Genomic DNA, 26,415 nt, shown 5'->3' with positions numbered 1-26,415 from the left:
GGATAATAAAACATGAAAACTAAATTATAGTGTAAACTTAGACAAAGTAAGGAATGATTATCCAGAAAGTCGGCATTACAAACACACACCCAAATGGTTCCTGCACGAGTGGAGGAGGGTGAAGGTGGGGCCTCACTCAGTGTTAAGTAATATGAATGGAGGAATTTCACCCAAAACTGAAAATAATTATACAGTATTTGCTGACTTTACTCTTGTATGTGGTGATGTCAGCTTCCTTGTAGTGATGATATTACCGTGATGACATTTGTGAGGTTTCAGTGATCGTCTGAAACCTCACCACAGCCTACACCACAAAATGATGGCAAAAGAAAAGTTCCAAAACGTATGGATTAACTATAAATAAAATGGATTTGTCTAAATAAAGAAAATAAAGAAAAGCATGAAGATGAGGTGAGTGGAGGAGCTAGTGCTGGTGGTGGAGAGGGGGTGCTGGTGGAGAGGGAATGCTGGTGGTAGTGGAAGGAGTGGTGGTGGTATACGCCAGACGCGCGGCACAACACCCAGCATCACCGTCGACCGCTGTAATAAATCCCAACACGGAATTGAGTTTGGTGGTTATGGTGGCGAGGATGACCCCGAGTATGGCAGGAAGGCGCCACACTACGTCCGGAGAATCTGCTCGCCCCAGCAACAGCGTATGAGAGAAGGGGGAAGGAACATTTGTACTGAAGAGCTGTGCTAAAACTTAGATCCAAACTGGGCGCAGTTTTGGGGACTCGGATAACTTTAACTAACCTTATTATTATCCGAATTCGAGTCTAGATCCGAACCTGAGACTTGATAAACAAAACAGAACATTCTATCTAAGGTCGGACCAAATTGGATGGTTATGTATGGAAGATGAAAGGAAGGAATTCAACTTTTTCTGGATTTGATTTAGAGAATTAAAATAATCGCATTTCACCGAAAAATGGAATGGATTTCGCGGATATAATTAAGGACGTAGATGTAATTATTGGAGGAAGACTTGATTGAGGCGTTGATTAATAAGTGCCTTGAGTAGAGAGAGCGGGAGGAGTTAATGAACCTGGCGCGGGGTGGAGGAGCTCTTCCCTGATGCCTCCCTGATGCCTCCCTGATGCGCTTTCTCTCATGCTTTCATTCTCACTCACTTTTTTTTCTAATTTTTCATTCATTCTTCCATCATTTCAGTTTTTCATGACTACATATATTCCACAAGTGTCCGAGACCTTCACGTTAACGGAGTCAAGTATTCCATTTCGGTAATCCAGAAGACTTCGGATTTTTCCCTCTTTTGTTATAGAAAGGAGAACAAATTGTCGGTGCTACTACAGCATGCGATCTACAAGATATTTAGGCTAGGCTAGGTTAGGTTAGGTTAGGTTAGGTTAGGTTAGGTTAAGTTAGGTTACCACCGCCCTGGAGATATTACAAACCCTCTCACCCACACCATTATATACAAATATACAGGTTTGTTGTTGCGCTTCAAGTTAATGGTCTCTTTATGCTAAGGAGTCACATTCAAGATATTATCCTTTAGGTTAGGTTATGTTAGGTTAGGAACAGGATTCAAATAATCATGTGTGAGGAGCAGTTAGGATACTATTGTAAAATCGTCAGGTGAGCATTTTAAAAGATGGATGTTGCCGATGAGTTACTTTGTGTTTTTATTGCTGCACGATGACGTTCAAAGCTGCGGCAAATCAAAGGTATAGTTACCGGGAACAAGATACAGTGATACAGAGGTGATAAAGCCTTTAAATATAAAACACTGAAATTTTGCACAACAATGAGTAAATCTTTAGTATTAAAGGTGTTAAATCATTGTACTCTTAAGGGTGATATCAGAGTACGGTCAGAACAAAGTTATCGTGCTGAACAGTTAATCCTCACGGGTCGGGGTGAAGAGGGGAGGGAAGGGAGGGAAGTAGAAGGGAAGGAGAGGGAGGATGGGAAGGGGAGGGACAGACAAGACATAAACTGCCATAAGGTTGCCGCGGCATGGCTGAGGTTGGCTATGATTTTGATCCGCGAGCTTGTTAAGTGTGTCGCCCTGTCCCTGGACTCCTGACGGGAATGTTGACTACCTTACCAGTCGCGACTTTGCTGACGGAGACGCCCTAGATCAACAGTGACGCCCCCAGAGGCCACACCGAGAACGGGTTGATGCATATAACTCACACACACATTGATGTGTTGGCGAGCGCGTTTGGCCTGATGGACGGGATGGGTCGGTCTGCTTTGAGAGGAGGAGAGACTCGTTGACGACAGGGGTGGTGACGTGTTAGTGGTGTGTGGGTTTTGTTTGACTGTCCCTCCTACTGTCCATCTCTCTCTCTCTCTGCCTTACTGTCACAAAAGTTAACAACCACAATAATAACGTAAGCGAAAGAACCTACATGTATTCTGAAAATAAAAATCCAGAACCTCACTGTTGTGGAGACAGCCTGACCCACTTGATCATCGCTTTGTAAGAAAAGTTAAGAGTATTGTCCGAAAAAAAAAAACATACCACGATTATGACATACGTCCTTACTAATAAAGATGAAGTACCTAAGTTCCTAAGTGATGATATCCTCGACGCCTGCTGAGATATGTATTGTTAGGTAGCGAGAATTTCACTTTGTAAACCATTTTAATGTTGAAGTAGAAAATAGTATTACAATATCGAAATATTAACGAAATAGAGGGAAAAACTTTAACGGATTCCTTGCTTTGGGGAGAATCACCTAAGATTAGGCCTTCTGTTAGTTTCACCTTAGGATTAAACACTCCTAACATTCAAGATAGATTGTTGTTGATATACAGTAATAAACGAGCACACTTCAGCATCTTAGACACTGTTTGATACTGACAACAGCGTTTTCACTCCTCCGCTTCCTGTACTGTACTGTTATGAGAAATTTCACACACTCTGCAAACCTCCAGACCAAACCAGATGGAGTTTAGTTTCTTCGACAGATAAATTATCACCGTTTTTTTCCACTAAAACATCCACATTTTACTGTTTTATAAGTGAAATAAAAAACATGGATATATTTAACAGCTCATCACCTTCTTTAAGTCACACGTTGTTGCCATAGTTAGATTACTGTTTTCTTTAGTTTATTTATCTTCTTAAGAACATCCTCTTTTCTGATAGCGATATTCTTTAATTTCTCTTCTTCCTTTCCCTTAAATATCAGTTCCACCTCTGGAATTTCATCGCAAATTTCTTCTGTGAAAACTGATAAGAAGTAGCTGTTCAATGCTTTGCTTATTTCTCCACTGCCATTTATCACTTCTCCCCTCCCTGACTTTAAAGGCCCAACTTTGTCCTTGACCTTTGTCCTATAACCTGGAAAAATCCCTTGGGATTCGCCTTGGATTCTCTTGCTATTTTGATTTCATAGTCTCTCTTTGCTTTCCTTACATTTTTCTTGTTCAAGATTTTTCACCCCGACTGTAGGCCTACAAAAACAAGAAAAACAAACTAAGAAGAAACATAAATGCTAACTATAGCAAAATATAAGTGAGCGCGATATATAGATTAAATCATATAATCTGTGTTGTTGCAGATTATCTATTTACTGAACAGTGAGGGTCTGTTGTATGTAGATATTTCAACTAACAGCTAATTTGCGTGCTGTTTCCACAACCCAATGCAAGAGATCGGGACTTTTATTAGCCAATTGCAAGAACGGTTATGGGGTGTACGACGCCATTTACGATGACCTTCTTGCCCTGATCTTTTTCAGCAATATCGCCTTTAACACATGGAATTCTACACTTTTCGAAGCTTTGGAGGAGTCTCGAAACAAGTTTCCTGGTGGGAATTATTAGCTAGTGCTGTACTCAAAATATCGAAACTTCGAGATCTCTCCAGAGCTTCAAAAGGGTGGTATTCCTGAAACAAGATCAGGGCAAGAAGGTCATCGTAAACGGTGTTGTACACCCAACGACTGTTCTTGCAATTGGCCCGGGCCGTGAGCCCGTATGACGTTTAAGCCGTTATAAGTTTATCTTTAATAATTTATGCCGTAAACAGTAACGTTATACCAAAGAAGGTTTTACACTGCAGCTTATATCGAGAAAAGAATATTATGTATTCTTAACAACACAGTACATCCCTTGCTAATATTTATACATGAACACTAACAAGTGGACGTTCCTTGTGCCAGCCTCCCCTACTCTTCCTCTATTGCTTGTGGTTTGTCTCTAAATCTACGCCAATGATCTGTTAGTGTGGAAAAGATAATAGACAGATGCCGATAAATAAAATAAAATATTACAATCAACAAAATAATGGTGCATATGATCACAGTAAATAAATACCGAAAAGAGAACATTGAACACAGAGGAGTTGAACCATTACCAATACTTTCTCTTTCGTAGCCTCGATGGCGCAGTAGGCAGCGCGTGAGTCTCATAATCTCAAGGTCGTGAGTTCGATCCTCACTCGGGGCAAGTTATTTTTGTTTTCTTTACTAATGTGTACATTGTGTTTAAACAGTTTTAATAATATAATTTACTCGAATTAACCATATTACTCAAATTAATCTCTGCATTCTCATGTATTTAACAATGATACTCTTAATTATTTCACAAAACAGAAGAAAAGTTTTAACAAATTCAAACAACACCATCGTACATTACTGCTAAACTTTAAAGCTCTTCTTTTCTTAACTAATCTTCTTTGTTATTAAAATTCTTACAGACATAGTTACGATGTAAATGGATTGATTTACAAATTTACAATACACACTAATTAACTATCTTATAATGGACAGCTACATTTCAATCAGCTGTGTCTCTCCGCTTCAAAAGCTGTAAGCAATTACAACACGTCAGTCAATTTCTGGCCGGAATTATAATCTCATTTCACAGAAGTCAGCAAATGCCATGAGCAGCAAGTGAACAATAAGCAATTAAGTGTTTATCCTGAATGGTAAACACAATGTCACAGTAACAGACATCAAAGACTACACACACACACAGCCCTCGGGTGAGGCTGTACACTCACATGAATTATTAAATGTAATATTGTTAGATTCTAAGACTTTAAAGCAACTCTTCCCCAAATTATAATAGTTGGTGTCAAGGTGTAGAAATATGACCGTGTACTAACCACCGAGGCATTTGAAGGGCGTTAATGCTATATAAAACAGCAACATTATATTCAATATAATTTGTCTTAATGTTGATGTCTAGTACTGAAATGATATAGCTAGAGATTAAATATCATGAGAGTTGAAGCACCTGAACACGGACCTACACCTCACCTTAGTTATTACTCACGTCAGGTATAGTACAGTAGTGTTGATGGTTCTCTCCATATCTAATTATTTTTGTGGTAATATCTAGTATGCTTCAACGGATTAGTTATTTCCAAAATTTGTAGCTACAGGTCTTATGTCACAAAGTGACCTGTTTAAAGAGATATTGATTTAATGTTAAAAGTTTTATGTATGCTTGACTTTTGTGTTAATGTCAAGAAATGAAAACCAAAAGTTAAAGCTATGTATATCGCTTTATTTCTCACTGGAAAATCATGTTTCGCAAAAGTCAATATGTAAAAACAATTTTCCCGTGCCGGGAATCGAACCCGGGCCTCGCGGGTGAGAGCCGCGTATCCTAGCCACTAGACAACACGGGATGTAGAATACATTTCGCTTATAAAATATATAGTTCAAATATAACTGGCAATTATCCGCAAATATTGGCTAATGATATAAGCGTGTAAAATGTTACATTTTTTTGTAAGGCTGAATACAGTAGTGATATTGAAAGTGAGAAGAAATGCATAATTATTGAGTTGTGACACTTCCTACCTCGTCAATCAAGACCCCGGCAAGTGTTGGCAGGGCTTCGAAGCAGAGGGAAAATGTGGAGTCAAAGAGATAACTAAAATAACCAAACCTAACTTAGTCATTGTACTGTACTCACCAAATCACAAAAGTCACAGTCCATTACCTATCACCCTCTCTCCCCCAACTCTCCTATGGTCTTGCCTAGTTCATCAACCATTGTTCCATTTACTAACACGTTCTCTTCCTATACTCATACTTTTTAATTGTTGATAAATAATGTATTTACCAACTTCGAATAACCTACTTGAAGACGTACAGTAATACAGTATAAACATTAACATCAACCTGATACCTGAAACACCCCCATTTCCCTTAATCTATCTCTAAGTCATTCATTTCTTCATTCTATGCTTTAGTTCGCATTCACTCCTTAAATCCCTCCCACTACACATCCTTCCAAATTCATTCACTAACATTTTCAACTTTTCCTCTGAATCACCCATCAGAGCTTCGAATAAAATGCTCTTTAGGGACACAAAATAGAGAAATTTTTGTCAAGTGACCCAGAAACAATCCCTTTGATGCAGGGCCAATCATTCAAGAGCTCGAGTCGACGGTTTGAACCATCAAGACATCAAAGCCTATTCAGTAACCCAGGGTTTTTTCTTGGATGTTTCTGGGATTGATGCATCACGGCCACTTCCATTTTTTTTTTGATTTTTAAAGAATTGACCTGAAGGCCTGACTGTCCAATTGTTCGGCGTAAGTTAAAAATACCGTCGTTATTTTTTATTTTTAAGTGAAATAAACTACTTGTGTTATTTGTATTGTAATTATTGTTGAAGAAAGGATCTCTGTTTGTGACTAACCCATCGAGGTCACTTCCTTACATAATGGATCAGCGTAATGTTTAACTCGCTGAAGCCGGAAACAAAAGCTTCAGTCCGCCATACACATACATCAGGCTGAGGAACTTTAACCTTGCAGTAATATTTTGTGTTCTTGTTTTAATTTTACCCGCGGGATTATTAATATATCTATATGCTAATTTTCTTTATCTGGGTGGATTCCATACCTACAGCAGGGTAATGGCAGCTGCAGGTGAGTAAAGATTTGACTCTTTGGAACAGCTGAAGATTAAACACCTTAACTTGTTTCACCTGAAGATTAACCTCTCTAACGCTACCTGGGGCTTAGGATAGGTTACGTTAGGTTAGTACTGTATAGCGCCAGATCGATTAATGTTCGGGTGAAATAAGCTGGTGTGTTTAATCTTTAGATCATCAGTATCATTAGTTATCATGGTTAAGAATCCAATTTATAAAACCTAAACCTTCGCTCACTGCTACAATTAACACCCATTTAAACTAGAATAGGCGTACATGGTTCTGCAAAAACTTAATACTTTACAAATGTCTCAAAAAGTAACCGTCAATTCTAAGCTTGTCATGTCAAAAGTGTCAATACGTCGAGTCTCAACGATAAAAATATAATGCAAAATGACAAAGTGACAACACAAAGCTAAGAAATGTCCCTCAACAAGTTCACAAATTCAAAAGAAAATTAAAGGCGTAAGGGGATAGTGTTTAAGAAATAAATACTATAATAACACTCCTGCAGTATTCCTTAGAGATGTTTAGATGGGCAACTTAGACCCCAAGACAAGACACTTCCAGTACTCGACCAACTGCCTCAGCCAAGTGCAATTCTAATGAGTAATGGTGGGGACTAATAACAGGTAATTGCCCAACGAGAGGCAATTACGCCTAATTAAACCAGGCGCTACCCAAAAAATGACTCACAAGTTAGGGTGTAATAAGGGAGATGGGGTAATGATTAAAAGCGACCTTATCAAATAAAAAACGGATGTAGAGTGATGAGTAATGAACCACTTTTCTGTTTTTCGTTTTTATTTCGGTTCTCGCGCCCAGTACGTCTGAGCGAGAGACAGACGGGTATACAGACACACTGATGGAGAAATAATACACAGACCGAAAACATGGAGGACGACACGAAACGATACGAAAAACAACGAAAAGGAATGATGATGGTAACTTCTTCCTCTCTACCCCTCCCCCTTTCTACCATCATCACCTCCTCCCTCTCATCTCCTCCCCCCCTTTCCCCCTCCCTCCTCCCTCACCATCATCCCCCACCCCTTCCACCACACCCCATCACCCCTCCCACCAAGCCCCCCCTAGGGACGACGGGTCGCCCTCATCAGCGGGGCAAAAACGTCACAATGAAAAATCGAACCTTCAATTTTCACCTCTTGGGATCATTTTGTGCTCAATACCAGGCTGGATGTTGTGTGTGTGTGCGGAGGGGGGGGGGAGTGGAAGAGAGGGAAAAGTGAGGGGGAGAGTGGGAGAGAGGGAGAAGTGAGGGGCAGTGGGAGAGAGGGGCAAGTGAGGGGGAGTAGGATTAGTGAGGGGGTAAAGAAGTAGAGGAAAAGGGAGGAGCGGAAGTAAGTATGGTTAAACTAAAGGTGGAATTAACTGGGGTGTTTAATCCTCAGGTGACATAAAATAAATAAAATAAAAAGTTTGGAGAAAGAATTAAGAGTTATAAACGATTTATCTTTGAGTCTGGGCGCTGCAGGCATACCAACCCATTCTCCTGTCTTTCAGAGTTTGTTGAATAATTAAAAAATGCAGTTTGGGAACCCTGGGTGTCGGCGGAAAGTGCTGTACAATCTAACACACAGAAATTGCTACATCCAAGTAAATGTTGTATAATATTGCCCAAAGACTGACAAAAAAACATATAAAGTTCTGCTTCAGTTGTACTATACTGCTGGAGCCGACAACTTGAACATTTCATTTCAGCATTTGGAGATGGATGGAGTTTCATTGTTTTGTTTTATCAGTTAACAATACACAACAATGTATTCCTCACACCTTATAATACTCTTTAAACTTGATCAAATAAAACAGAGCAAGAGATATTAAAAAAAAAACCACTTACCTCTCATGTTGTGCAGATACTTGTAAACAATGCCTGGCATGGACTGGCAGTTGTTCTCATTGACAGTAATTGCTGGACTAGGGGGCGGTTTGTGGCTTGGCTGGACCCACACTGCACATACTGTAAAGAATAAAACTTAGAATGAGGCTTTTAGCTACGGATTTTAACTCGGCACAGCACAGATTGCTCGGCAAATATCAGTGTTCGACAAGGCGCAGAGGCATCCCACCACTCATGTTTTGTCCCATCCCGTTCAGTTGGTTTTGTTTTACTGATACCCTCGAACAGTGTTGCGTATATCTAATAAATCAAATCATATCCTTTAGTTGTGTTATGTCACGAAAATTTTATTCTGTCATATTTTCAGAAAACGATGCCCTTCGGTTAAAGTATGTCCCTCAGGTCTATTCACTATCCTTTGGGCATATTGTTAGAACATTATTTTCGTTGAGCAAATATAATATACAGAAATATGTCGTTCAGGTATATTCAGTTAAAACAATCATGTATTTCGTTAGTTCACCTCAAAGTTTAATATCGTATTTATAACACTATCAACATGATCACTTTCTAGAACTTAACCATATAAGCTATCAAAGCATATCACTTCATTCCTACAATTATATCGTCAATTAGAAGTGGACATTGGGAAAAAAATATGTTTACATCTCCTTTTAATAACCATGTGCTGGTAATGGAATTACAGCATAAATCCCACTACTCCACAAACCCATATGTATTGTAACTGTAAGTTCCCCAACTTGGTCCACTTAACAAATCAACTTCGTATTTTGCTCCCAAGCCATATTTAATAATATTTTTAAAGTTCGAATTATGCTTAAACTTTGAACATGAAAACACGATTAAAACTACTGTCCAACTTTGGATTCTGGCCTCGCCCGAGTGCGCACACTGCAAGCCTTCAAGACCCTTTCATGGATCCACTTGAATTCAGTGTTATGTTATTTCTCTTCTTCTTTGGTCTGATTTTTCAACATCATAATTGTTAATAATAACCAAAATGCATTCCTTGTGACTGTTAGGCCTTTGTTTATCTTTATCTGTAATCTACTAATGGTCTTATATCGTGAACCTACTGTATGCTGCTAATCATTTAACGAAATCATACAAAACTGGACCATTTTGTTAACCTCAATACAAACTGAAGTGTTGTGTACTTGGTAAATCAAGATTTTCAATATACTTTACGTAAAAATTCTTAACACTAAAAATATTGACTTTATAATGACGATAATGGAAAAATTATGGGTCGAGTACCACCCCTGGGTCCCTCCCTCCCTTACCCTCCTCGACCGCCCTGAGTAAACTCCGGCCCTCGACCCTCCACGGAAGATGTGACTTGTCCTCGTCTTGGAGTCGTTTTCTTGGGGGTGTTTTCAGACCCCCAGATGATACAGTGTGTGTTTTTAGTGTCAACAAGCCGCCGGTGGGTTTTAATGCGTGGGGAGTAACATCTGAAGAATTTGATATTTATTGTTTGGTCAAATGTGAGAAACTGAGTGTGAGTTTTAAAAAAGGGATTTCCTGTTTATGGGGGAGGGAACGTGGCATGTGGTGTGGATATAAGCGCTCATAGTCTGGAGGAAATGTGCATGCATATTGCGAGAAAGTATTCTTTGGATCCTTTGGTGAAATGCTCGTATATAAACTAGGAAAATCTTTGAAAATATAACAGGAAATATTCAGCCATAGTCCAGGAGTAAGGGGTTGCGAATTTCCTGGGTAGGGCAGATGTTTGATATGTCGTGCTCTCTCTCTTTCCATGTTTTGGTTCTGTTTCCTCCAGCAGAACTTAAACTTTTAAAATAAGTTCTCTTAAATCCTTGACGATATATTAAAAGAGGAAATTGTGCTTTTTCTTTGGTATTCTAGCACCAGGAAAAAACTAATTTTTAAAGGTTTCTAATTATTTCCCGACCATTACCTATAAAGAAATATGTGAAGGCTTATACTTTCATAGCCAACATCAGTTATTTAGTACCAATTCTTTTGTATATAACTTCGTAAATCATAAAACAGGGTTCCATAAGACACTGCATTAATTACCAACTTATATAATTGCTGCAAGATTTTAAAAGAGAATAGAAGTAATGTGAGGGAAGGGGGAAGGGGAGCGGTGGGGGAGACGGGGAGTGGAGAGGGGGAAGGAGGGGGGTAATGCCTGCGTGCCCATATTTAATGAATCCATTTATAAAAATCATTAAAGTCACGAAATTATTCAAGTCTCCTTGTTACTAGTCAAGGGTCTGTGCTCCGTCCTCACACACACACACACACGTACGTTTATATTATAATATTACACAAGACAAAAGGTATTCCCTCTTACAAAATGCTCCTCAATAGGGCGGTGGACTGTATCCTATGTTAAGTATGCATAGGTTCCCCCCTCTCGGATAAACTCATCTCTCCTCGCCGTATTCCTCTATTGGGTTTCAGAATTGGGAATAATTTTGCTTAACTTTAGGTCTTGGAATCCTTTCTACTCATATCCCAGCCAATGAATATGGTAATGGTGTTGGAATTTCTTCATGAATTGTTCTCTTTGCTGGTTTAGAAGATCTCTCTCTCTCTGTCTGTCTCTCTCTCTCTCTCTCTCTCTCTCTCTCTCTCTCTCTCTCTCCTCCCCCACCTTCTCGGTTCCTCCCTCATATTCCTCCGGCGGGTTTTCTCTCTTTGATTTTCTTTCTTTCTCCCTCGCTCGCTCTTATCGGGTGTCACCTTATCTTTATTCGTTGTTTCTTTGAATTGTCTTTCGTTTTCTCCATACCCTCAAACTACACACACACACACACACACACACACACACACACACACACACACACACACACACACACACACACACTGAATTTTATTTGGAGAAATTTTCAATGTTATTCCGATCGTTTGTAAAAGTTTCCCCTTGTAAACTTGACCTCAACTTGTAAATTGCCAACAGGGAAAAGTTAGACAAAACTGGGGAGGAGTCGATTACTATTGTCGTACCCAACACATCAAAAATTTCCCTTTTAAATTTTGGGAAACAAGAAAAGCTATAAATATATTTTTATTTATTTATTTTTGTTGTTTTTACTGTATTTACTTTCTGGGAATTTATGCAAGGGGTAAACTTTAAAACGGACAGGTTATGTAAAATATATTAATTCAAAGATAAAAAAATGAACAGGCATCCTTGTGACAGATGATTCGTATATAATTAATCTGTCTATCTGTCTGTCTGTCTGTCTGTCTGTCTGTGAATCGGTCTACACACACAAACACACACGTCTGTTCATGAACCAGCATCTGTACATTATCAACAACTCAATGTTTGGGAAATAACAAAAACCAAACAATGAAGCCGAAGAAGTAGAAGAAGAAGAAGAAGGAGAAGAAGAAGGAGAAGAAGAAGAAGAAGAAGAAGGAAAAAAAGAAGAAGGAGAAGAAGAAGAAGAAGAAGAAAAAGGAGAAGAAACAGAAGGAGAAGAAGGAGAACGTAATAGAAAGACTAACCTCACCTCACAAACACATAATTCTCACTTCCCTGGTTGTACTCGGTAGGGGCCAGCCAAACACAGACAGACAGACAGACAGACAAAACACGTGTGTCCACTACCCATAAAGAGTGTGTTTTGGAGGTACTGGTAGTCGTTGTTTTGGCCGCAGGTTGGTGTTAGGGAACTTGTAGAGACACGACTAGGAAGTAAAATACTCCTTAGGTACTGTAAACCACGATGGAATGACCCGCCATGATGGACTTCCTTGTAGAGGTAAATACACTGTTGTTTATAGTTGGATGGGGTAGCTGTTTAAAATCTCTCTCTCTCTCTCTCTCTCTCTCTCGTTTTCTTTCGCTTTATCTCGTGTTCTCTCTCTCATTAATACATGCTAACCATTTGTTCATCCACACATACTGAACAAATTAAGAGGAAAGAAAACTATCAAACAAACACAAACAAACACAAGAGATGTAAACAAACACACGAATACAGAGTCTATGAGATAATCCACTTAATGACAATAGCAAACAATTCTTTAAACAACACCAAACACATTCACAATTACCTCAAGACAAACAATAAACAACAGAGACACGTATTGACCATCACAGACAGACAGACAGACAGACAATAACAATACAATTGCCAAACAGCAAAGAGTGAGAGGTACGTCAAAACCTTCCTATAGATAGATAGATAGATAGATAGACAGATAGACAGATAGAAAGTTTATTTACCTAACCTAACCTAACCTAACCTAATCTACAGCGTTCTTACCTCGCCACACCCAACATGTCAGTAATTATTAATCTTCATTATCTTTTCCTTGTCTTATCTATCCCTCCATCCCCCCCTTTATTACTGCCCCCTCCCCCCTTCTCCCCTTGTTTACATTCATTAAGGTTAGTGGTACCTTCTATATGACGGAGGGAGGGAGAGGAGGGAGGGAGGAGGAGGAGGAGGGTTAAATGGGAGGAGTTCAGAGTCCCCTTCGCCTTGACTTGCTCAGGTAATAACATTGATGAAGTAGTAAATGCGTAATGAATGTGTGTATGTGTGTGTGTGTGTGTGTGTGTGTGTATGTGTGTGTGTGTGTGTGTGTTCAACAGAAAGGTATCAGGAAACAAAGGCGATGGGGTCTAATTTTTCAGGTGAGCACTGTTACTTGGGGGTGAAACACACACACACACACACACACACACACACACACACACACACACACACACACACACACACACACACACACACTATGAACAATATTAATCTATAATTCCATTCTTCATATACAAACAAATGTGACCAACAAATCCGTCTCTGACCACGTTAAGCCTCAGGTGGAAAAAAATAAATAAAAATATTCCCCTATGCTAAATACATCCATCAGTTTGGTAGGGAGAAAATACCTGAGTTAACATAGCCAAAAATTCTCTCTCTTTTCTCTGTTAATACCATGCTATTTTTCCCTCTCGCCTCTCCCCCTTTTTAACCAGTAATAACAACACCCAACCTTACTGCTCCTGTGAAAAAAAGGGACAAAAGAGCGACTGAACCTTTGTCACTTAGCTGTGCGTCCGGTGCTAATGTGGAGCCGTTCCCATGATTACTGGAGCCAGGGTGAAGCAGGGCGATGAGAGGGTGGCAGAGTGAGAGAGAGGGATAGGTGAATGAGAGGGTGAGCTGAAGAGAGGGAGAGGTAAATAAGAGGGAGAGAGGTGAGGGAGAAGGTTAGGTGAAGGAGATAAGAGGGAGTGGTTAGAGAGATCAAGATGGATAGGTGAGGGAAAGCGAGAAGGAATGAGGGAAATAGGAACTTGGAGAGAGAGAAAGAGATGTAGAGAAATAGGAAGATCAAGTTAGGTCTGAAAGGGAGGAGGATTGAGGGAAGAGAGTGAGGAGAGAGAGGGAAGAGTTCAAGAGAAGGAGAGGGGGAAGCAAGGGAGGAGAGGGAAAAAAGGGAAGGAGAGAGAAGCAGGGAAGGAGAGAGTAAAGTGGGAAAGGAGAGAGGGAAGAAGGGAGAGAGAGAGAGAGGGAAGCAGGTAAAGAAAGAGAGAGAGAGGCAGAGGAGAGGAGTGCGAGTACTGTATTTGTCAAGGCAGTGCCACAGGAAACAGTGTTGTTGTTTCCTGGTCACTAAGGTCACCCAACAATGAACTGCCAGCAGCTGAACATTTCATAATACAACCGGGTACTTCTCTGTTGTGTTGGTCTAGATTAATGACACAAATATTAGTATTATATTTATATTTAGGTAAAGAAAAACATTAATTCATCTTCGAGCTTACTTATCAGTTTTAAGTCTTAACTTTACGATGCTTAAAGGCCATGGGAGGTTAGGTTAGGTTAGGTTAGGTTAAGTTACATTTTTTTTTTACCAAACTAAAGGTGAGAAAATACTCGTACATTTTAATTCTGACTCTGATAAAAGTAGGTAGTGCATCAGCCTCGACATTATCAAAACACAAAAATAAAACAAAATCCCTCCGAGCTAAAACAGTATTCGAAAGGTGTTGACAGGTGTGTTGAGCGAGCACCAGTATTGAAAGTTGTCAAGAGTGTGAGGAAAGAAGAATGAGAGTTACAAAAAATATCCTTGAAAAAAATAGGGATGGATATTTCAACCATCATATAACAGAGGATCCATCGTATATCGAACAGTAGTTTTAAGAGACCAGCCTGAATACCATTACGTGTTCATACCCTATTTAAAAGTAAAATGACTGATGACCCTCGTACATTAGTGACCGTTCTGGTGATCTGTACTACTGATTTTGTTATTCTTTCTGAGTCTCTTGATGTTTTATGATCAAATGCTGTAATCCCGACTGAAAAAAAAAAGAGTTACCAACAGCATTTTATTCTCGGAGAAAAGGTTTACCGACAGTACAGAGTAAAGCCGCTTAATATACAAGCTCTCGTAAATATTGTATATTGAAAACGTCTCGCATAAGGAAGGTACATGAATTTAAAACAGCAACACTACACAATATTAATAGCTGAGGATAAAGTAAATTTTTATAAATATTTGTTATGGGTTCATGAAACTTTAAAAACATACTCCTAAAACAGACAATACTTTTTTATTTCGTATGAACAATTATCTTTGTGACTCAACATTTTAAAACCTAGTACATCACCTCACGACACGAAACCTCTTCCGGTTTGAATTTTCTGTATCGTGATTATTTTTTGTTTCATCTTAATATCGTCCGGACTAGTGGTCGTATACGAGTGTGTTGTCCAGTGTGACGCTCCCTCCTCACTGATGGTTTCTTCAGAGTACTCCGGGCTTTGTAGGATAGTTATAATACAGTGAAACTTCCATGTGACGGACTAACCTATTAAAATATAGTCCGTTAGAAGAAAGTTTCATATTTAACGGACCTCGATCTAACGGACTAACCTCTCACATACAGAACATTAAATAGAGGTTTCACTGTACTCATACTTAGCGCCACACCACCAGTATATCTACACCACTCATACTGTTGTCTCTAAGTACTAAATAAAATAATCTAAATATAATAACAAAGATAATAATCCAAGTTCAATTCTCACTGAGGCTTTTTCATCTCGCATCACACGTCACGTCATTAAATGTAATTCATACTTAGTCCAGTATCAGGAATTATTAGACACTAAAAATCCAGTGAAACATTTGCCCTGTTAAGGTTTATTAATTACTATACACAATTCACTCGAGTCTTCAAAAGCATCGGATATGTTCATGGACGGATTACTGTACAGCCAATTATGAATATTCTTTATGTTCAAATGATCAATGGTATGTTGTTAATCCTTTAATGTTGGGCAAAACTATGATTATAAACTGGCCATTGACCGAACTTCAAATAATCCCTCACAGGTAAAAACCAGCATCAGTCAGGTAAGAAAAAAAACAGCAAATTGAGTTGACGAATCGCAGCCCAAAATGATAAACTAACAAGGTATCTCTCCCACCAGTACTTAATAACCAGACAACTTTAAGCTGCTTAGAGGAACCGTAACTTATAATATTAGTTCAGTGAATTAACTCATCAAAACACTACCCAGAGATTTACTTAATGACAAATGTAGCAGCAGAAGTAGTTATCTTTTTATGTGACCGGTTAGAAAAGAGTCTATTTGATCTTTCAAGTGTATATAAATTGTTTTCTTTAAGTAATCAACAGATGCTCAGTCAACTTCACAGATACGGATATTACAACCTCTCCTCACCACCACCTAACCTCACAACCTCACCTCACCACCACCTAACCTCACAACCTCTCCTCACCACCACCTAACCTCACAACCTCTCCTCACCACCACCTAACCTCACAACCTCTCCTCACCACCACCTAACCTCACAACCTCTCTCCTTACCACCACCTAACCTCACAACCTCTCCTCACCACCACCTAACCTCACAACCTCTCCCCTCACCACCACCTAACATCACACCTTAACCTCACCACCACAATCTCTTCAACCCTCTCCTTCCCTCCCTATCTGCCTCGCCCGTCGTTTCACCTCGTGTACGGGAGTCCAACATTACCCTCGGTCTGTACACCAACACTGGAATAACAGCTTGAACTCTCCTTAACTCGGGGATGAACGGCAGTACTCACGACGCAAAGGATTATTAGCAACCGAGGACCTGTATGTGTGGCGGCAATATCCTCTATCCCCAGCGCACTGTTGAAACAATACTGAATCCAGAGACCTAGAGCTTAGTACTGTGGTGTTGTTTTGGAGGGGATCTAGAGATAGTCAGAACAAAGAAGGTGGAGGAGAGGGGTGAGGGGTGAGGGAAGAGGGGAGGGAATATATAAATGTTCAACTCCTAGATTAACTGCACAATAATAATGTACACTACAGAGATGTGCAAAATAAATGATAAAATACGAATGTTTATCAGCCGGGAAAATCAAAGTAAAGCATCAGTGGGTGTCGCCTCGCCTGAGAGAAGACGCAACAAGAAGAGTTTACCGCCACATGTTGTCACCCAAGAACATAGAACATGTTGTGAGGTCGCGTCTCAGTAAGCATTTCCTTATTATGAGTATTTATTCTGTTCCAAATTCTCTTGCATGCGATTGTAAGTTTACTTTTTTTTTGCAATGTAATTGAGAACACACTGCTATTCTTCCTTCAATGTACAATTTGTCGACGTGTATAGTGTACTTCGTAATTTTTTTTTTCCTGGCGTATGGAGCATTACTGTAATTTTTCCTTCGTTTTACAAAGTACGAGGAAACGCTATCTTCTCCTTCCCTGGACAAAACATAAATAAAGATGTCAAAAAATCTTTGTACTTCAGCGCCTTATTAAGCTGTCTGTACTTTAGGGTAAAAAATATTCCCCCATCTTACTCCTGTCCGCATTTGAATTGAAATTTAAATTGGGTGCTAAACGTATTAAAACATTTTACATCGCGTTCCAAATTGAAAATCAAAACCTTTCACATTAAAATTTGCTGGGGGTTGCGATAAGATTTCCCCAGAGAGGCCGTCTTTGAGCAAGTGTTGGGAGGGTAGGAAGAACGCAGAGAGGGAGGGAGGGAGGGAGGGAGGGAGAGGAACTTAGGCGCCCCGATTGCTAAAGAGGAAATTGCTAGCAGTGGAAGGAAGGGGGAAGTCTCTCTCTTATTTATTTATCTTTTTTTTTTGCCTTTTGTCTATGCGAATCCAAAAAATCCCTCCATTCCTCTACCCTCTCAACCCCCTCTCCAGTCCCTCTCATGTCTTATCAGCATAAGAAATTGACAACTAATAAACCAGACAACACTACAGAAAAAAATACAAATTCACATATTATTTTACTTAACAATTCATAGAAGAATATTATTTTTTTAAGTGTTTTCTAATTCGCCATAATAGTATGCAAAGTTCCACATACGTACATACATCATACATACATACATACATACATACATACATACATACATACATACATACATACATATACCGGTGGCGACTAATAACCAGCGAGCAACACCCTTGTTTCCCCAGGGGCGGGAGCAAGCCCCTGAAGAGACTACTCAACTCGTGTGCACTTTGCCTCTAGTCGTGTTATTCCTCTGGGCAATTATATCCCAACACCTCCGCCCGATTTTTGTTGTTTCTGTCGTTTTATTAAGTTTTCAAACACCGGGAATTATCGGATCACCTGAAGATTAAGCACCCAGGCATATTTCACCTGATGATATAGCACCTTAACCTAACCTAATCTAACCCCCCAGGTAGCGTTACGGTGTTTAATCATCAGGTTAATTATGCTGGGATGCCTACTCTTCAGGTGATCTAAAATATTAAACGACGTATATGTTTCAGGATATCATAATAGGCAACTTATAATAATCGAAAGTTTTATGCGAGTAGAAGTGAAGAAGTTATCGTGGCCACAAGGATTACTTCTACAGGCAGACACGAGACACTAACACGCACACGTCCATCACAAACCTCAACACCATCCCGCTGAGCCACAAAGGACAGTGGACGCAGTATCAAGAAAATCAAGTACAGTGTATTCTTATCACGGGATTTATACTTACTGGAACATTGATATAAACCAATTTTAAGTTGACCAGATGAACGCTGGTTAATGACCCTAGTTGTACAAAGGATATATAGCATGATAATTTAACTCCGAGAAACAAATACTGTATTTTGAAACGTGTGTCTGTAGGTGAACCAATTCATCTGTCATACTAAAACTATTACGAATGAATTACAATTAGAATATCCAGATTATCATGGTCTTATACATCATAAGTCTATCCATGGTGTATCTCTCTGATTAATAAATCCACCAGAAAGTATATGACTACACATGTATCCATTCGAGAAAGATGATATTTGGTCCACCTGTGTTATGGGCATTACAGAGGAAGAGTAAATAATGACTTTTCTACTCTCAGGCTCACAGAATACTTTCGACCTTCTAACTTCTCACTTACAGACAACAATTAGTAAGGTACACGACTGCTTAGATGATGAAGTTACAACCTTATATTTACTCAATTACTGTGGGACCTTCATTACCACTATCGTACGTCGCCCCATAGCAGCAGACCTCGCCAGCAGGTTGCTCCACCACGCCCGGTAGAATGGACAAGTCTCACAGGGGAAAATAGTTTTAGTCTAAGTTCTCCCGAGTACAACAGTCGTAAATTGAATCTGGATTACTTCCTTTGTGTGGGGGGTCTGAGCTGGGCCACCTGCCGGGTCGCGGGCCGGGATGAAGCGTGGGGGGACTCAGCCTGTCACATCCTCACAGTGGTATTGTAATAAGGTGGTTCTAGAGACTACCACGGAGGGGAAGGTAGACGGAAATGTAGACCAAAGGATGGGGGTTTGCGTGCGTGTTGTGTGTGTGCCTGTGAGTATTTACGGACTCAACTATCCTTCTGACAAAGACGAGTGAAAAGGAAGTATAATTTGATGTAGGAGTGGTACAAAAAATTTTCTTTCTCGCCCACTCTCATTGAAGATCCTACAATCAATGAATCCTTAAAGAAGATATTCCTATCCTATCAATTTCCCACCTCCCAAAATTAACTCACGTCTATTCAAAGTATAGACTTAAAGCCACTCCCAGCCAAACCAACTTCCTGCAGGTATTGTTGGGTTAATGTTCAAGAATAAGACACCAAAGACACTTCCAGTAAAGGCCCTGTTATATACGGCCACCTCCACGACCTGGTTACAACAACAACCCATCAACTCCAGTAACGCCCACGTAGGTATATGTCAATTTCCAGTTGTCAAATACACAATGACACTTCCAGTATCTCCTGAAGCCAAAACATGAAATCCATTTTTATGCTGTTAAGCGACCGTCTCCGTCCTTTGTTACAGGATGAAGCCATTTTCAGAGAGGAGTCACTTCCCATGTTCTGCTGACGATGGACAAAGCCTGACACAGAAACCCCGAAAATATTTCTATTATCCGCCTCCCTGGCAATTTTAAAGTCTCACTTACATTTTGCTTCAGTTCAAAACCTCGTTCTCCTTTCCCCAGCTTACTTCTGCTATCTAATGGGATCTTTTCTTTTATAGTCTTGATGCTGATATTTGTACGCTAGTGTATACGTGTGTAGGTGTACATGTGTGTGTGTCGGGGTGGTGGTGTTCACGCAAGAAAGTGTGGAAAATCGCGCCGTGCAAAAATGCGCCAGAAATGTAGCAAGAAGTTCTAAAAGTGAAAATGGAAGGAAGGTTTGGATATGAGGAAGCTGTCACGGCCACTACTCACCCAGGGCCGAGTGGTGCGTTGTGTGAATGGCCAGCAATCATGGCAAGCTGACGAGTGTGGGTGTCCGGGCGCCGAGTGAGGAGGACCCGCTCATACTCTCACACACTCTACACTCCTTCTCCCTCGCACCGCCCCTTCTCTACATCTCACACGTTTCAGACTTTTTCGTCCCTTTTCTCAAGACCCGTTTAAAAAAGATAAAAAGAATCTGATTTTCCTCGTGGGTCAGATATATTGTGGTAGTGTTATGGCTCTATTGGGTAAACAACTGTCATTGTTCTTTGATATTGTAAATAAATTGGAGACCTTTTCTACACCATGCTTGTTATGATAAGATTTTTATGAATAAATTTTTCTGTGTAACTGTTTTGCGTTGAAAATTTGATGCTGCATTTTTTAGGAGTTTCAACTGCTAGAGTTATTAAGAACATCCACCAAATATTAATTTCCGCTCACACACCAGACAACTTTTAACAACTAAGAAATATATCATTCCTATCTATTTTGCTGTTTAGTTTTGTATTATTATTTTTAATTTTAGTGCCTACGTTAATTTATCACAAAAGATAACATTTGAAACATTCTGGTCAGTGCAAAGCCTCTCGCAAGGCACTGCACGTGTGGTTTTGAATCACGTGAAAAATAGGCACTCCAACTTATTTCACCTGATGATTAAACACCCTAATACTAACCTAACCTAACCTTATATAACCCCCAGGTACAGTTAGTGTGTTTAATCATCAGGTGAAATAAGAGGAGGGACTAATCTTCACGTGATCCTTATATTTTTTTGTTCATGTTTACTTTGTGCCCGAGATTTTAAGCACCGTTGTTGTTGTTGACACTGAGTAATGGCTAGTGACCTCCAGAACACCAGCAGAGAGCCGCTTCAACAACATGATCCTTGAAGTAACACAAGCTGATGAACCGAGATGGCCGAGAACACTGCCTTAATGACCCAGGCGTTGATGGCCACGAAAACTAAAACCTGCAACTCTTCTGGTGTTAATGTTTGTTTTTATTTATTTCTGTTCTTTAAGAGAAAAAGTCCATGAATATGTTCTCTTAAGTCACATTTCATACTAGATTACAATAAAGATTAAGGTAGATTTTTCTAATGATAAGCACCGTTCATTGGTCCTAGTTTGTACAGGACAATATAGAATTTCAAGGAGAAGAGACGATCGGCTGTACCACACGCTTTTGTTTTAAGTGATGATGTACTGCGCTTCAACGACTAAGGTCTTTACGTGCATATAAATTACACAAGTCATCATTAATTAAGATTTAAGAAAGTACATTTCTCTGGTTTTACGCTTCTGAATAACTAAAAAGCCTTACCATGTTTCAGAAAATGTAACTGACATAAATATATTAATACTGAATGAACATCACAGGGACATTGTGAATTCTGGGTCACGAGTTATTTACTATAAATGTGTTTGTATATATTCTATAAAAAGCTTCTTGTTTCATTTGCTGCTTATCACGAGAAATTGGTTTATATCTCAATTACATACTAATTCACTACTGATAGCCATTCTTTGTTAAATTGATTTTGGGTTATTTTCCCACCCCCAGTAAACACACAGCACAGCAGTGTTGTGTTGGTAGAGATATGGCATAAATGCTCAGTTCAGAGCTTGTTCAACGTGAAAATTCCAACAGCTTTAAAGTTACATAAAATAGCTTTCAAGAAAATGGAAAAAAAAATAAAGAAAATGAAAATTATATATAACCACTCCCTTTTTAAGCCTCGATGGCGCAGTAGGCAGCGCGTGAGTCTCATAATCTCAAGGTCGTGAGTTCGATCCTCACTCGGGGCAAGTATTTTTTTACTTAAACATAGCAAATATTTACAGATATTGTGCAAGTTTACCTCTTATATGAATAAAATCTTCGGTATAATAGGTCGGCAATTTATAAATAATTTCTTTACATGTGGGATGGGGAAAATTCTTCCCATGCCGGGAATCGAACCCGGGCCTCCTGGGTGAAAGCCAGGTATCCTAGCCACTAGACCACATGGGATCTGAAGATAAGCCGTTTATATATTTAGAAAAAAATAAAAAATCATCGTAAATTATCTTCATTTAATTATGTATGATTATATCTAATAAGGAAAATATCAGTTGAGAATTTTATTTTCTTAGACCCAAGGAACAGTTTACCAGCTTAAGCGATGGCATTAAAGACAGTATTGGGTTTCATAATAGCCCTGAACAAAACTATCAAGAACAATGGAGGGAACCTACACAAGCCACTGGCCTTCTTCCTTCGGTATGGCCACCTTTAGTTTGGGTGGTCATCAGGTAAATCAGGAAGGTAAATTAAACTCTTAAGCAAGTTCTCCCAAATGAAATAAGATATCACATTTCACATAGTTTCCATTGATGTCTAATTTCTCAGCAATAGATGGTGTCGAATTGATAATATGGTGAGCATTTTTTTTACATGTTATTGATATTTACTATAATAGTCTGGTGGATCGTATACTGATGCCTGATAGAAGTAAAGTTTGCGTAATTTATTTTTAGCAGCGACTGGTTAAGTTGTCTTTACTGTTAAAGATTTATGTCGGTTATTCTCACCATAATTAAAATGCCTGATAATGATAAAATAAATATCACTATATACTACCCAAGAGGATTTTTTCTCGTTCGTGTAACTGAAAAATTAGTAAGGAAAACATTGTCCTTCGAACCGGATTCGAACCAGTGACCTATGGATGTCTGCTTTAGAACCAACTACAGTCCACCGCTCTACCAACTGAGCTATCGAAGGAGCTGAAAGTAAACCAGCTCCACTAGTTCGAATCCAGCTCGAGTTTACGTAGGCTTTGTGTAGTACAAAGACATTTTCATTCATAAAGCATGATCTACAGAACACTCAAAGCATATATATCAAAAAAAGACAACGTGGAAAACTAACACACATACAAATAAAATAAATTTAGATATTATTACTGTATATTTTATACAAGCGATTTACTAAGTTTATCGTAGTGTAAATACCTTTAATAATCCCAATAGTATCCTTAACTACAAATCACTTAAGGTAACTACAATCAACAACCCCACCGTATTCGACCCCACAGCTTCCATAAATTAGGTGTCCAATGCCATAGGCTACACCCACTGACATGATACCAAACCCTCCTACTCCTTCAGTGTAGTTACATAACCGACCGTAAAACCTTATTAAAGTCAACATCACAAAGAATTGACTCCACGTTACCATCGGATGTTTCACAGTGAAACGAAAAACAAATATTGACAGTTATGCTTTTGATATTATGTAAATGCTTCACCTACCAGGGTCATTAAGCACTGAACACAAGTCCTCATATCTTACAACTAACAGCTTAAAAAAAATTAATAATTAATCATTAAATTCGGTTCTGTCACTTTTCGATAACTCTTTCATCTACTTCAATTAAAAATGACCAGCTTTTATCTCCTCTCCTGATATAGATTAAGCTATTTTAAACTGTACTTTGTAGTCTGTTTCAAGTACCTGCCTTTATATGAATTATAATTACAACCTTGTTTGCTTTGTAATATATATATATATATATATATATATATATATATATATATATATATATATATATATATATATATATATATATATATATCATTTGTAGGTGTGTGTATGTGTGTGTGAAATTCATCACCAATGTGAGGCAACTCCACGATAGCATGAACGGCAGTGTCCTGCACAACGGCACGCAGTCAGAGTTCTTTCCCATCCAAACAGGGGTTAAACACGGATGTATACAGGCACCAACTCTCTTTTCCATCTTCTTTGCTGCCTCCTTACTCGTTCCAGTGCCAATTTAGCCAGCGGGTACCGGGTAAAGGGGGGTCTTTTCAACATAAGACGACTCCAGGCAAGAACAAAGGTGTCGGCAGCTTCCATTACTGAACTTCAGTATGCAGACTACCTCACCCTTGTTGCTCACACTGAACACGACCTACAGGAGATCCTGAACACCTATGCAGACGCGTATGCACACTTCGGCCTTGAGGTGAATGTACGTAAAACTCAGATTCTCTTTCAACCTGCCCCTGGTTCAGACACACCACCATCCATCCAGCTTAATGGTACTACATTCTCTAATGTTGCCCACTTTCGGTATCTCGGATCCCATCTGTCCACCACCGCAGACATCGATGAAGAAATTCAGCATCGGATCAGATGTGCACCTGGAGAAGCAAAAGTTGATCAAGGATTCCCAACATGGCTTCACAAGCGGGCATTCATGTCTAACTAATCTATTAACATTATTTTCATCAGTTTTCGAATCAGTGGACGAGGAGCACAATTATGATGTGGTATATCTCGAGTTTAGAAAAGCCTTCGACTGAGTCCCCCACGAAAGACTAATAAGAAAAGTGGAGGCTCATGGCATTTAAGGTGATATTCTAAAATGGATTAGGGTGTGGTTACAGGACAGGAAACAGCGAGTGAGCATTAACGGCACTAAATCCCATTGGAGCAACGTCACAAGTGGAGTTCCGCAAGGCTCAGTACTTGGACCATTATTATATATTATATACATAAACGACATAGATATCGGCGTAGACAGCAACATAAGTAAATTTGCTGATGACACTAAAATAGGACGTGTAATTAAATCTGACGAGGACTCCGCAAAACTACAGGAAGATCTAAACAAATTTTTCGAATGGTCTGAAGAATGGCAGATGAAATTCAATGTGGACAAATGTAAAGTACTCAATATATGAGATGTAAACAGGGAAACCAGATACCAGATGAACAACGATGTCATTGGGAAATCCGACTGCGAGAGAGATTTAGGAGTAATGATTAAAAGGAATCTTAAGCCAAGTAAACAATGTGTATTTGCTCGAAACAAGGCTAATAAAGTACTTGGGTTCATAAATAAATGTTAGTTACAAGACTAGCTAGGTCATCTTAAAACTATATCTTGCGCTTGTGAGACCTCACTTGGATTAAGCAGTTCAATTCTGGTCACCATATTACAGAATGGATATAGAATCCTTGGAAATAATTCAGAGGAGAATGACAAGACTGATCCCAGGCATTAGGAACCTTGAGTACAGAGACAGGTTTAAGCATCTTAATTTGCACTCCCTCGAGAGACGTAGAGTGAGGGGCGACATGATCGAGGTGTATAAATGGAATACGCTGGATAGCTTCAAACATAGGTTGGATGGATATATGAGCAATAGGGGTTGGCTGTAAATGTTACTGCCCAGTATGGGCCAATAGGCCCGCTCCAGTTTCCTCCATTCTTATGTTCTTATGTTAAACATATAAACAACAATGATGGAAATACTAAATGAAAAAGACGAATAAGAAATACATCAGAGTGATAAGTAGGGACTCAGTTTGTGTTATAGGAAGTGGGTAAAATAAAACTAAGTACACATCATCAAGGAAACAAAACTCAAAGACTCTCTCTCTCTCTCTCTCTCTCTCTCTCTCTCTCTCTCTCATATTAAAAGGGCAATGTAATATTTCTTTGCTGCTCATTAGAATTTTTCTTTTACCCAAATTTACATGAAGGATTTTCAAATCGTAATTAAATGACAGTGCTGAAATTCCAGGTCCAAATATTCAAATAAAGGTGCAAATGAGGTAAAAAATGAAATGCTGCTGACAGTGCCGTTTTAAAATGACAAAAATCATGAGTGCTTGTCATTAGTCACGTTGGATGGACATAGGATTGTAATTCCTACAATGTCATGCTCTCAATAAAAAAAAAATATATATTTACATTTTTGCCAGTGGGGTCTGAATATTGCTAATTGCAGAGTAAAACACGGCTATTTTTATTGTATTGTTAGTTGCATGTTTTCACTGCAATCAAAGTTAATTATACCATTATTTACTTAGTACATTTTGATCTGTTTCATTGTACACAAGTTTGTTGAGCTACAGTATGTGACGGGTGG

General features: G+C 39.2%; 5 non-coding genes across 5 annotated transcripts; 2 read left to right on the top strand and 3 right to left on the bottom strand.

The window, feature by feature from the left end:
* Window positions 1-4,355: 4,355 nt before the first annotated feature.
* On the top strand, window positions 4,356-4,428 carry Trnam-cau. Its single transcript has one exon. It is a non-coding gene; the product is annotated as a tRNA-Met (tRNA).
* A 1,117-nt stretch (window positions 4,429-5,545) lies between these two features.
* Window positions 5,546-5,617, bottom strand: Trnae-cuc. The gene has a single exon. It is a non-coding gene; the product is annotated as a tRNA-Glu (tRNA).
* Window positions 5,618-22,223: 16,606 nt separating this feature from the next.
* Trnam-cau lies at window positions 22,224-22,296 on the top strand. Its single transcript has one exon. It is a non-coding gene; the product is annotated as a tRNA-Met (tRNA).
* Window positions 22,297-22,429: 133 nt separating this feature from the next.
* On the bottom strand, window positions 22,430-22,501 carry Trnae-uuc. Its single transcript has one exon. It is a non-coding gene; the product is annotated as a tRNA-Glu (tRNA).
* A 663-nt stretch (window positions 22,502-23,164) lies between these two features.
* On the bottom strand, window positions 23,165-23,254 carry Trnay-gua. Its single transcript is given in 2 exon segments — window positions 23,165-23,200; window positions 23,218-23,254. It is a non-coding gene; the product is annotated as a tRNA-Tyr (tRNA).
* Between the last annotated feature and the right edge of the window lie 3,161 nt (window positions 23,255-26,415).

The sequence above is a fragment of the Homarus americanus genome, unplaced genomic scaffold (genome assembly GCF_018991925.1).
Source record: "Homarus americanus isolate GMGI-L3 unplaced genomic scaffold, GMGI_Hamer_2.0 scaffold16430, whole genome shotgun sequence".
Taxonomy (NCBI): Eukaryota; Metazoa; Arthropoda; class Malacostraca; order Decapoda; family Nephropidae; genus Homarus; species Homarus americanus.
The sequence above is the reverse complement of the archived record's forward strand: the minus strand, read 5'-3'. Positions and strand labels throughout refer to the sequence as shown.